The sequence below is a fragment of the Bidens hawaiensis genome, unplaced genomic scaffold (assembly GCF_021521415.1).
Source record: "Bidens hawaiensis isolate Kalapana, Puna unplaced genomic scaffold, B.hawaiensis_p1.1 tig00056963_1, whole genome shotgun sequence".
Lineage (NCBI taxonomy): Eukaryota > Viridiplantae > Streptophyta > Magnoliopsida > Asterales > Asteraceae > Bidens > Bidens hawaiensis.
Window position 1 is genome coordinate 53,110 of NW_027506378.1, and position 11,776 is coordinate 64,885.

The window sequence follows — 11,776 nt, forward strand, 5'->3', positions numbered from 1 at the left end:
AGTAGATTTCGTGTTCACACATCATCGACAACAAAGAACCTAACATGATTTACGTGTGGATTCAGATCCGAACCAAACGGAATCCAAGACAAGTATGTTTTTAGTTAAAAGGTTAAGCATTTGAGTTCGAATCGCAATGGAACTTGGTAGGATAGTGAATTGGATGTTAGTGTGTAGGAAAAAAACTTGATTTTAAACAAGTTCTTTGGAATGAATCGGGACGGATGGGTGGCGTTCCGATCGTGTAAAATGAATATATGAAGTTGTTATGGCCCAGAACTCGTTTTATCTACAAAATGGTAAAAGGGGATAGAAGAAAATGATTAAAATTGGAAAGACATGAAAAAGAAGTTTTTTTATCGAATTCCTGAGAATTCAATTCGGGTGAAGAGAACTTGATTCGATTCGGTTCAAAATTTGATCCGATTCGTTACAGAATTCGATCTGAGAGAAAAAAGATCCAGGTGAGTTTCTAGCCCCATTTCCATATTATGTTTTCAGGGTTGTGTATACTCGATGTGATTAGTTAATACACTATATGGATGTACTATGGATAATGTTTGAATGATATAGAAAAGGTTAAAAGTACGTATGTAACTAATGGAATGATAATATGAAGAAGTGTAAGTATGAGCTTATGGTTTTATGGAATGAAGGGACTAGACCCTTATAATATCTGTGAGGATAAGGACCATACCCACATCATATTTGTGATGTTAGGGACCAGACTCTTATAATATCTATGAGTATAGCAACAAACCTTTATAATATCTGTGATGTTAGGGAGCAGACCCTTATAATATCTGTGAGGATAGAGACCAGACCCTTATAATATATGTGAGGTTATAGTGCTAAAGGCTCATTAAAATGTAGAGATAGTTATACATGCACTATGTATGATGGAAAAACAAAGAATGTAAGTTTGAAAGAAACAATGAATGAATGTATGTATGAAAGAAAGATTAAAAGGTTAAGTATGTAATATGTGTCTTCGGATACGTATGTTTGAGAATGTAATGTATGTTGTCTGATTAACCAACACTCACTCAACATAGCTGACTTTTAATATGCACGCCTGTAAATAGACTAAGGCAGCTAGCTAGAGGCAGACACATAGCATTGGACTGAAGAGCCTCGCATCTTCGGAAGAATGTTATGATGTTTTAGGTTATGTTCTACGACAAGTGTTTGATTGTTATGATTAGATTTCATTGATTATATAATATATGGTTGAAGTTTTAATGTTTCCGCGAAAATTTTTAATTCACTATGATAATTAGAACTGTGTTTATGAGTAAATCCAACGATAATGTATGGCACTGTGCTTGGGGCCTTACAAGAGGGGTTGTCAAACCCAATAGTACTATTCATATAATCCATGGCTACAGCATAGTTAATGGTTATAGTATGCATGCCTCGGGACTTTAAGAAATGCACTTGTCTACTCAAGTTCGCATAAAGATTTATACCTTGTTTTCCAGTTATCGTATATACAGTTTGAGTATGTGTCCCCTTTAGTTTATATAACAGTAAAAAGAGTAAAAAGGTGGTCATAAACTCACCTCTTGAGCTTAGATTTGGTTGGCTAAAATATTTGTTAAGTTTGTTTTCTTGTAGCACTCTAGCATCCTAAATGCGTAAGGACTGTTAGTTCATTGACTCGCAAGATAGTTTATGCTAGTCTCTTACGCCCAACTACTCAAGTTCATTTAGTTTGTTAATAACATTTCATACATTAGTTGATGGATGGCATGCATGTTGGTGATATATGTTCTTGTATCTTTTAAAAAATAAATATTTAAATACCTATATAAATAATTAAGACATAATTTATAATATTGGTTTCAAGTTTAATCTCATCTGCTTCGTATATTTGTTGTTCGTCCAACAATATTATTTAGATTTGGTTGAGCAAACCATATATTTTTGTAGAAAATTTTCCTTTCTAGTGCGATCTTGATTCTTGTAAATTAAAGATAGGTATATTTTTACCAATAGATTTCCATACGGTTAATATTGAAAATTTAAGTCATAATACTCATTGTTTTTCGTTTAGGTTATATACTTTCCTCAAAATATAATTATACAATTGTTTATTACGTACTTTGTCACCTAAACTTGTACTTTCATCTCAAGTTATACTATAAACTTTTTATTTATAATTTCTTATATTTATATATCTTTGTCGTTCCATTCGTCCAACCTTTACCAAGTAAGATATTTATGTATAGTTCATAACAATTCCATATTTTGTTCCATAGAATCCGATGTGTTCATCACACATTTTTATAAACAAGTTTAAGATTTTTTAATGCCCCAAATCATAATTATTTTCATAAAAACCATTTGAATCTACATATAACATTTGGAACATATACAAAGTTGTCCATAAGAATTATCTTTCAAATATATATATACATATATATATATATATATATATATATATATATTAACCAATTATTTTATCATCTTTTAAATACTTACAAGCTTTTCAAGCATGATAAAGTTTAACAATCAGTCTAGAGGTGCACAAACCGGTTTTTTTAAAAAAACCGGTTCGGTTATTAACCGGACCGGTTTTTTTTGGCCCGGAAAAAAACCGGTTCGGTTAATAACCGGACCGGTTAATAACCGGTTTTTTGCTGTCAAAACCCTAACCGGTCTAACCGGTTAGGACCGGTTTAGAAACATGTTAGAACCGGTTAATAAACCGGTTTTTTTATTAACCGGTTTTTTTTTATTAACCGGTTTTTTTTTTTCTTTTAAATTTCGCGGTTTCAAATACGAATATTTGTTTTTTATATTTTGTACTTAATGAAGACCATTATTTTTTCACAGTATAAACAAACCGGTAACTACAAGGCAAAACGGTAACTACAAGGCAAAACGGACTGACCGAAGCCATTCTTTGCTTTCGTTGTTAGGGTTCTTTGCTTGGAAGATGAGTATGAGTGTGTGTTGGTGAATGTGTTTTCAACAAACCAAAGATTAAAAACACATTACTTTCATTTATAGTTTTTACATTAAAAATACAAACATTAAATCGTTATCGCATATTCGTAACTCAAAAATACAAACATTAAATCATTAACACTGAAGAAATGTCTGCCAATAACTGTTGTTCATGATTTAACTCAAAAATACAAACATTAAATCGTGAACTAGCAGATGCTCCTGTTGTTCCCAATCGCAGTTTGTTCATGATTTGCCTCCATGTTTGCTGTTTCTTTAACTAATTTTCTTCGCTACCCGATCCCGAGCTATTTCTTAGGTAATCGTCGTACGCGGCTTCATCATCGGTCATTGGTTGAATGTGTCCTTCATTGACCTCGTCTTCATACAAGCCCGCTTCATACTCCATTTCCCCCTCGAGTGAGCGTTGATGTTGTGCCCTATCTAAAGAGTCCAAGTAATCCTTGTAGCAAATCGACATCTCTATAGCTGGTGCAGTGAGTCGAGTCCTCCTAATCGATATAACCCTGCCAGAAACAGAAAAAGCAGACTCCGAAGCTACCGTGGAAGCTTGGACCGTTAGTAAATCTTTGGCCATGGCGGCGAGGATCGGAAACTCATCCTCCTTACCTCTCCACCAAGCCAGCAAATCAAGACTTCTAAATTCATCCGGAGTCATGTGTTTCACAAAGTTGGTACCACCATACCTTCCAAGTTCACTGCTTGGGGTGTTTACCTTTTGACGTTTACCGGCGTCTTCCCAAATCATGTAGTACATCCCCATTTCAAGGTCGGTTTGGGATTGGGATTGGGCAACAGCTCTTAACGAGTCATGAATTTGGGAAGACGACCCGTATTTTGTAAGGTAGACATCATACATGTTTGACAAGGTGGTGTTGAAAGCATTCTTTAAAGTTTGGCTATAATAGGGGTTTTGATCGTCGTTTAACCCTAGCTCATCACAAATTTTTTCTATTAAAGCTTCAACACCACCAACATTGATGCAAGGGTTTAACGCAGCAGCACATGTCAAAACAGCGGGTAGTTCTTGAAAATATTTTCTTAATTTTTCTTTCATTTTTACACCCATATCAAAATAAGGTGCACCCCTACAATGAAGTTCACTCAACTTTGTGCACATGACAGCAATTTTTGGTAAAGCAATGGGGCTTGTTGGATAGTAAACCCCGGATAAACTAGTTGTGCAAGATTTAAAAATTTGAAGGACCTCCGTAACGATCTCAATCAATAACCAGTTTCTAGGATCGTACGGTGCACATTTACCCCTACTTGACAAAATTTGATGAAACGCAATTAATGATTCTTTTTGTTGGATGGCTCTCTCAAACATATTACAAGTCGAGTTCCATCTTGTTGGACAATCCCAATTTGGCCCCAACCATTGACAATTAGCTTCTACACAAAATTTTTTGTATCTTGAAAATGTTTTATTGTTGCTAAAAACATCTCGTAACATTCTTTTAAAATTGTTTCTTTGCGTTTCGATCACGTTTAACCCATCTTGCACGGCCAAGTTGATAATATGTGCAATGCATCGGCTATGAAAAAACGCTCCATCACAAATAGGTTTATACTTTAATTTTAAATGGCCAACCGCGGCCGTATTGTTGGACGCGTTATCAAACGAAATTGAAAAGATTTTATATTCAATCTTGTATTGTCGAATGACTTTATCCAAGATTTGAAAAATATTTCTACCCGTGTGCGGGTAATCAAACAATTGAAACGCAACGGTTCGTTTCATCATTTGCCACGACTCGGGGTCAACCCAATGAGCCGTCACACAAATGTATGAGTCGGGCGAACCATGAGGTACCGACCACACATCCGTTGTCAAGTTTACACCAGTTTGTAAGTTTGAAAAGTATGAAATTAGTTCGGATTATCGTTTTTCCATGCTTTAAGACAATCTCTTCTAAGGGTCGAACGACTTACGTGTTGGTAGCGTGGTTGAACATAGTTTTGCATCATCTCCGTGAATTGAGGGTTGTCGAAGTGGTTGAAAGGAAGTGTTTGTTGAATCACAAAGTTTGAAAACTGTTGACGTACCGCTTCAACGTCGTACGTAAACACCGCTCCTTGATTCGTCATCTCCGGCTGCGAACTACTTCCCGATTCGTCCTTCAAGGCCTTGCAAAAGGGCCTTTGTACATGCGCTTTTAAAGTGGAGTTTGCATCTTTGCCATAAAACTTCAAACAATGTTTGCATCGAGCTTTTTGGCTACCGTTAGACATTTCGCTTAGGTCGAAATGTTGCCAAACATCATGGTTTCGTTTCGTGGGGATGACCCGAACGACCGTTTCTCCCGTGTTCGAGGCACCCATGTTGACGGATGAAGCAGCACTTTGGGAGGCCATGATAATCGACTACGAAATAAGAGTGGTATACTCGAGTATGAAATAAACGACTACGAAATAAGAGCGTATGGAGTGGTAATGTGGTATAATTGAGCGTGAGATAACAAAATAATCGCGTATGAAATAAACGTTTAGAGCGTTTGGAGTTGTATAATCGAGTGTGATCTAACCAATACCCAACCTAAACTATATATAGATGTTTGTGGGGGTAAAATGGTAAAAAAAAAAAAAGGTCCAAAAACAAAAAAAACGGGCATATAGCCGTTATAAACCGGTTTTTTTATAAACCGGTTAACCGGTTTTTCCATAACCGGTTAATAAAAAAAACCGGTTTTTCCATTAACCGGTTCGTTAACCGGTTTTGGATCTAGAACTTGTAACCGAAAGACGAACCGGCGGTTTTCTAAACCGGTCAAACCGGTTTTTAAAAAACCGGTTTTCGTAAAAACCGGTTTCCGGTTTAAACCGGTAAACCGGTTCCCCAACCGGTTTTTTTGGCCATCTCTAAATCAGTCTATTAGTTTTCTTTAGCACGATAAGTGTAGATTATTATTTTTGTGTTAAAGCTAGCGTAAACATGATCTTATGAAAATACAAAGATAGCTTAGAGATGGATTTTAGCTCACTTACTTATACATATATGGAGGGTGTTTAGGGATTAGGAAGACAAAGATTGTGCTAGTTCAACTCCGTGATGCTCGGTTTGACAACTTCAAAACTCCTAATACTTTATTAAGATTGGAAACTAGTAGCGGCCTCGGCGTGTTCGGTTTACGGGAAGAGACCAAGAGACCAGAGAGCGATTCTGTCGTGTTCGAGACTAGTAACGAACTTTGTTGGTGTTCCGGGTCAGATTCAGTACCATAGCCGGCTGGTGTGTCAGTGGCAAGTGGTGTTTGGGGGATGTGGTGTCGATTGTTGGAAAGGTGGTAGTTGACGTGAAGGTCGGTGTGGTGGCTGTTCATGGTGGTGAAGGTCGGTGGATGATGGAAGTTCTATACCTCCGTCGAGAACCAGGGGTGGGGTGAGGCCGGCGCACAAAGAGTAGAGAGAGATCTATTGAAGTTGTTGTTAAGTATGTGTTTACTTGATCTCTTATTTGTTTATAAGGTGTACAACAAGCATGGCTTGCATATTAAAACTAATACATGATGATGGTTGATAGATTATGCTCTGTTCAAGTTCTAAGTTATTACTACCAGGTAAGGTTATGCGTAATTGGGCGGCAAATCCAGGCGATGGGGGCGATTTTGGGGGAACACCGCCCCCGGGCGATATTCAGGCGAAATGAGGTGGGGGCGATGGGTTGTTCTCGCCCTGCATTTCTGTGTGTTTTGTTTGTTTATATTATTATTATATATATGTGTGTGTAAGAGAGATATATATGTGTGTGTATGTATATATATATATATATATATAGGATCAGGATCATGAGAGAACTTTTTTGAAATTGAGAACTATGAGAAACATTTTGGAACACAAAAAACCCAAAAATATAAAAAAAACATAAAATAAAAATAAACACAAAAATGAAAAAAGTAAAAAATCCAAAATTCTTATTTTAACATCCCGGTTTCATTAAAAAAAACTCGGGTTAGCAAATTATATACAAATATGTATAATATATACATATATGTACATTTTGATGATTTTTTATACACATGTGTATAATTTAAGATAAATGATACCGTACGTATGTGTATATTACATAACTAAAGATTATATAAAATTATACATATGTGTATAATACGACTTTTTTATTATTTTTTTTAATTTTTTAATTTTTTTAATGAAACCGGAATGAAATATAAGAATTTTGGTTTTTTTACTTTTTTTAAAATTTTTATTATTTTTTGTTTTATGATTTTTTAAATATTTTTTTAAAAGTGTTTTTAGTGGTCCAAAATGGTTCTCAAAGTTCTCAATTCGCAAAGGGTTCACTAAGGATCCTTACCATATATATGTATATATATATATTACTATTTGTAGCCCCTACGCCATTAAACCCCAAAAACAAAAGTCTACCATTTGCTAACTGAGCGCCACATGGCGCAAAACGCCCCAATTGATAGCCCCACCACTACACATAGGTTAATGGGTGGGTTGGATTTTTTGTCAGGCCAAGATCTAGGAGAATGAAAGCAAAATACGGGGTGTTATGATGCTCCATTAATGGAGTTTTCAATATTTTCATTTCTTTTAGACTTTTTTTATTACTATCATTTGCTCCCTTAAATATTTTTGTAATACATTTTTCTTATTATTCTTTGGATCATTACATGTATGGCATACGTATCTAGGCAAAATAACAAGTGTGTACGCTCATACATTTACGGATCGGTTAGTATAACACATCATATGATTTTAAAACAATAAATGCTAGCAAATTGTATTGTATTCGATGTGAATATTTTATACATTTAGTTATAAAATACAAGCGTATAACTTAGAATTCAAACCTCCTAGTTTCATCAGGTGCAATCCAAGGTTCGTGTAATTTAAAGAAAAGTAAACTACTTAAATGCATTGTGTCGTGCATGTTCAATTTTATACTAGACTCGGTGTGGTTAAACCTATTAAAACTAATCGAATGGAAATTAACGTTCGAAAATTTTGTTTAATATTCATATAAATGATGACTGGTTTAGTGGGGTGTCCCAGAAACCTATTAGGCCAATGCATATCACACCAAACGTTCACGGATCAACTAACCTTAATTTATCAAACGTGGTGATTGATATGTGTCAAATAAGTTATTCTTTTACGGGACTCACAACTAAGCTTTTATTTTATAAAAGAAATTCCTAATAACACCACACACAATTGGCAAGTGTACCGATCGCAAGTAGCATAGACCTAAGAAGTACGAGTATCGAACACAAGGACACGTGAATTAATATCTTTAATTGATTTTTAGTAAATTAAACTACTTGATCTATTTACTATATTATAATATTTAACAGTTATTTTTATTCTATATTATATTCTTTAATATGTTCTAATTATATGGATGGAAGAGCCAAGAATTCAAATAGTTAATAGCAAAGATTCTAAGAGTTTGTTGAATTCCTATGCATGTTGAATTTATGTTATGTGAGCCTGCTTAGCTCAGAGGTTAGAGCATCGCATTTGTAATGCGATGGTCATCGGTTCGATTCCGATAGTCGGCTTTTCGCTATTTGTTTTATTCGATGTTTTACATGATTGATAATGCATCTTTGCAATCAAAGAATATTGAAAAAATAAATAAAATAAAGTGTCTTCCTCTTTTCGCAAAAGCCATTGATTTCTTATGTTATTATGTTATAGGAATATCCAACTATCTCACGAAAAGAGTCCTTTTCTTTTGCTATATATAGAATAGAAAGATCTTTATATTTATCTAACTCATCTCATTATTCTTAATACTTCAGTAAATTTGGCTTTATCTTTATTTAGAATTTAGTTCATTTTTAGTTTAGTTTTATTCTGTAAAATGAAATTTCATCAATAAGAATTAATAATTAAATAGAAATAAGAAGAAGGAGTCTTTATGTCGCGTTACCGAGGTCCTCGTTTAAAAAAGATACGTCGCCTGGGGGCTTTACCGGGGCTAACTAATAAAAGGCCCAGAGCTGGAAGTGATCTTAGAAACCAATCGCGTTCCGGGAAAAAATCTCAATATCGTATTCGCCTAGAAGAAAAACAAAAATTGCGTTTTCATTATGGTCTTACAGAACGACAATTACTTAAATACGTTCGTATCGCCGGAAAGGCAAAGGGGTCAACAGGTCAGGTTTTACTACAATTACTTGAAATGCGCCTGGATAACATCCTTTTTCGGTTGGGTATGGCTCCGACTATTCCGGGAGCTCGCCAATTAGTTAACCATAGACATATTTTAGTCAACGGTCGTATAGTAGATATACCAAGTTATCGCTGCAAACCCCGAGATACTATTGCGGCGAAGGATGAACAAAAATCTAGAGCTCTAATTCAAAATTCTCTCGACTCATCCCCTCCTCAGGAATTGCCAAACCATTTGACTCTTCAACCATTCCAATATAAAGGATTAGTCAATCAAATAATAGATAATAAATGGGTCGGCTTGAAAATAAATGAATTGCTAGTTGTAGAATATTATTCTCGTCAGACTTAAACCTAAAAAAAAAAAGAAAAAGAAAAGAAAAACGAATAAGAATAAGGGTTCGACCCATTTTGCTCCCTTTCAGCGAAGTAAATTAACCTAAGGTTAAGATAAATAATGTAACGATTCCGGCAAATCCAGGTATACCCTAGCCGGTATATACTATTTACGTGTCATTTAATATTGATTATATGAGTTATAGTACGTTTATACGAGTATATATGATTCATAGTACGAATCATACTCGATTATATAGTGAATCGTATTGGAATTATGATTAACCGATGATCGGTTATTGAAACCCGAACGAATCGGGAATTACATTATAGACGAAGTATATAACGTTTAATCATGTTTACGAAGTATTAAAGCTTCGGGATAAGTGAATTATAGCACAGAAAAAGGATTTCGATTTATTAGTACGTCGGTACGATAAACAAAACCTTTAACATCAAACCAAGCAAGAGACGATCGATCAAGCCGAAAAAGATGCACAATTACCGACAATACGATGTGTTAAGTCAATAAACGTCAAGGTTTAAATTTTTAAAGTTTTTAAATCAGTTTTATGTAAATTTTATTTTAACCCGAAAAACAACCATTTTAGGCTCGTTTTAAGCCGAATTACGAGTTTAAACGAGAAACGAACTGAACCAGATTATCCAAAACATTATCCGGATTACGAAAATCCGAATGTGTGGCTTAGAATGGATGTGTGGGCCCCACCCCACACATTACCTTGGACCGATCGGTCCTAGTGCACACACATACACACTTCATTTCTTTTTTCAAAAACTCCAAACTCTCAAAACTCTCTCAAACCTTCAACATTCATCCAAGTTCTTGATTTCCAACCAAGATTTACAAGGTATAACACATGTTTTAATGCTTGAATCTTGTTTCCAACTTCATGATCTTGAGAAAAGGAGGTTTCAAATGTAAAAATGGGTGCAAACCCGAGTTGAAACCGATTCTCACATGATCAAGTGATGTATACAAGTTATACAAAGGATCTTGATCCAAGTGCTGAGTTAAAAGAGATTAGAACGAATTTTTACGGTTGAAATCTTGTAAAATGAGTTTCCATGTGAAAGACGGGTGAAAACCCGAGATGAAACCGACTCTTGCATGATCAAGAGATGTATACAAGTTATACAAAGGATCTTGGTCCAAGAAATGAGTAAAAAGAGTCGAGAACGGATTTTTACGGTTAAAACCTTTGTTTTTATATCAAAACCGACACTATGAAAGAAATGGTTTGATTGTTGGTGTAACTTGCTTGGTATGGTGTTATTGTGCTTGTAAGTGTTGTATCTAGTGGCTAGCAAAGGCTAGAAACCAAGATCTTTGCGATCTAACGCTAGAAAACACAAGATAGTTCGGTTTTCGTGTGGATCTATGATTTTGGACAGATTGTAGTGTGCTTAGAGTCGGGTCATGAAATTTCACAGAGATGATATACACATGAAAATATGAGATCTGTGAATTTTTGGTAATTTTTGGATAAAAGATGAATATTTGGTGAATTTAATGCTCGGTTTTGGCCAAAAATGGTGAAAAATAGCTAAACTTGATGAACAATTCTGGAAAATTTAGGATAAGCTTTTTATAACATATAAAAGTCACACACAAAATTTGAGCTCAGTTGGAGAAGTCTAAGGGGGCTCTTCGGTAAAACGAGTTCTAGGGCTTTCTAGCTCGGTTTTTGTGAAAACGGCTTGAAAAATGAGTTTTGGGTTCTGGAATAATTCCAGGGAGTTATGAGGATGGCAGGGATCGTCCCAGAAAAATTTGGGATTTTTCTAATGTCTTTTGGTATTTTTGACATATTTAGTGTTTTAATAATGTTTAAAAATAGATAAATAAATGTAAATATAAAAAAATAAATCTGGAAAATTTTTATAAAATTTCTTACTGTCAAAATAAGTTTTGTGCAAAATTTCAAGACCCGAGACTAAACGGGTAATTATTTGTGCTAAAAAGAACATAAAAACAAATTTTTAAAGCTTAAAACGTGTAAACCGGCAAAACTCGCATAAGCGAGCTGACTGGTATATAAAAACCTAAAAATGGACCATTTTCATAATACTAAGTAAATTAAATAAAAGTAAATCATCCGAAAATAATTCGGATGATTTGGGTAATTTTACCCGATTTTACTGTTTCCGGCACCTAAATGACGGAAACGGGCCCCGCGGCCAAACGGGGTGTCCAAACCGAGCTCTAATTTCATCACTTTAACTAAAATAACAGTCAAACACCATTTTTGGGTCGGATTGACACGGATTTAATTTATGGGAATTATATAGTAACGACTAG

At 34.9% G+C, this 11,776-nt stretch overlaps 1 non-coding gene across 1 annotated transcript; it reads left to right on the forward strand.

Moving 5' to 3' along the window:
* Nucleotides 1-8,428: 8,428 nt before the first annotated feature.
* TRNAT-UGU (transfer RNA threonine (anticodon UGU)) lies at nt 8,429-8,501 on the forward strand. The gene has a single exon. It is a non-coding gene; the product is annotated as a tRNA-Thr (tRNA).
* Nucleotides 8,502-11,776: the final 3,275 nt, after the last annotated feature.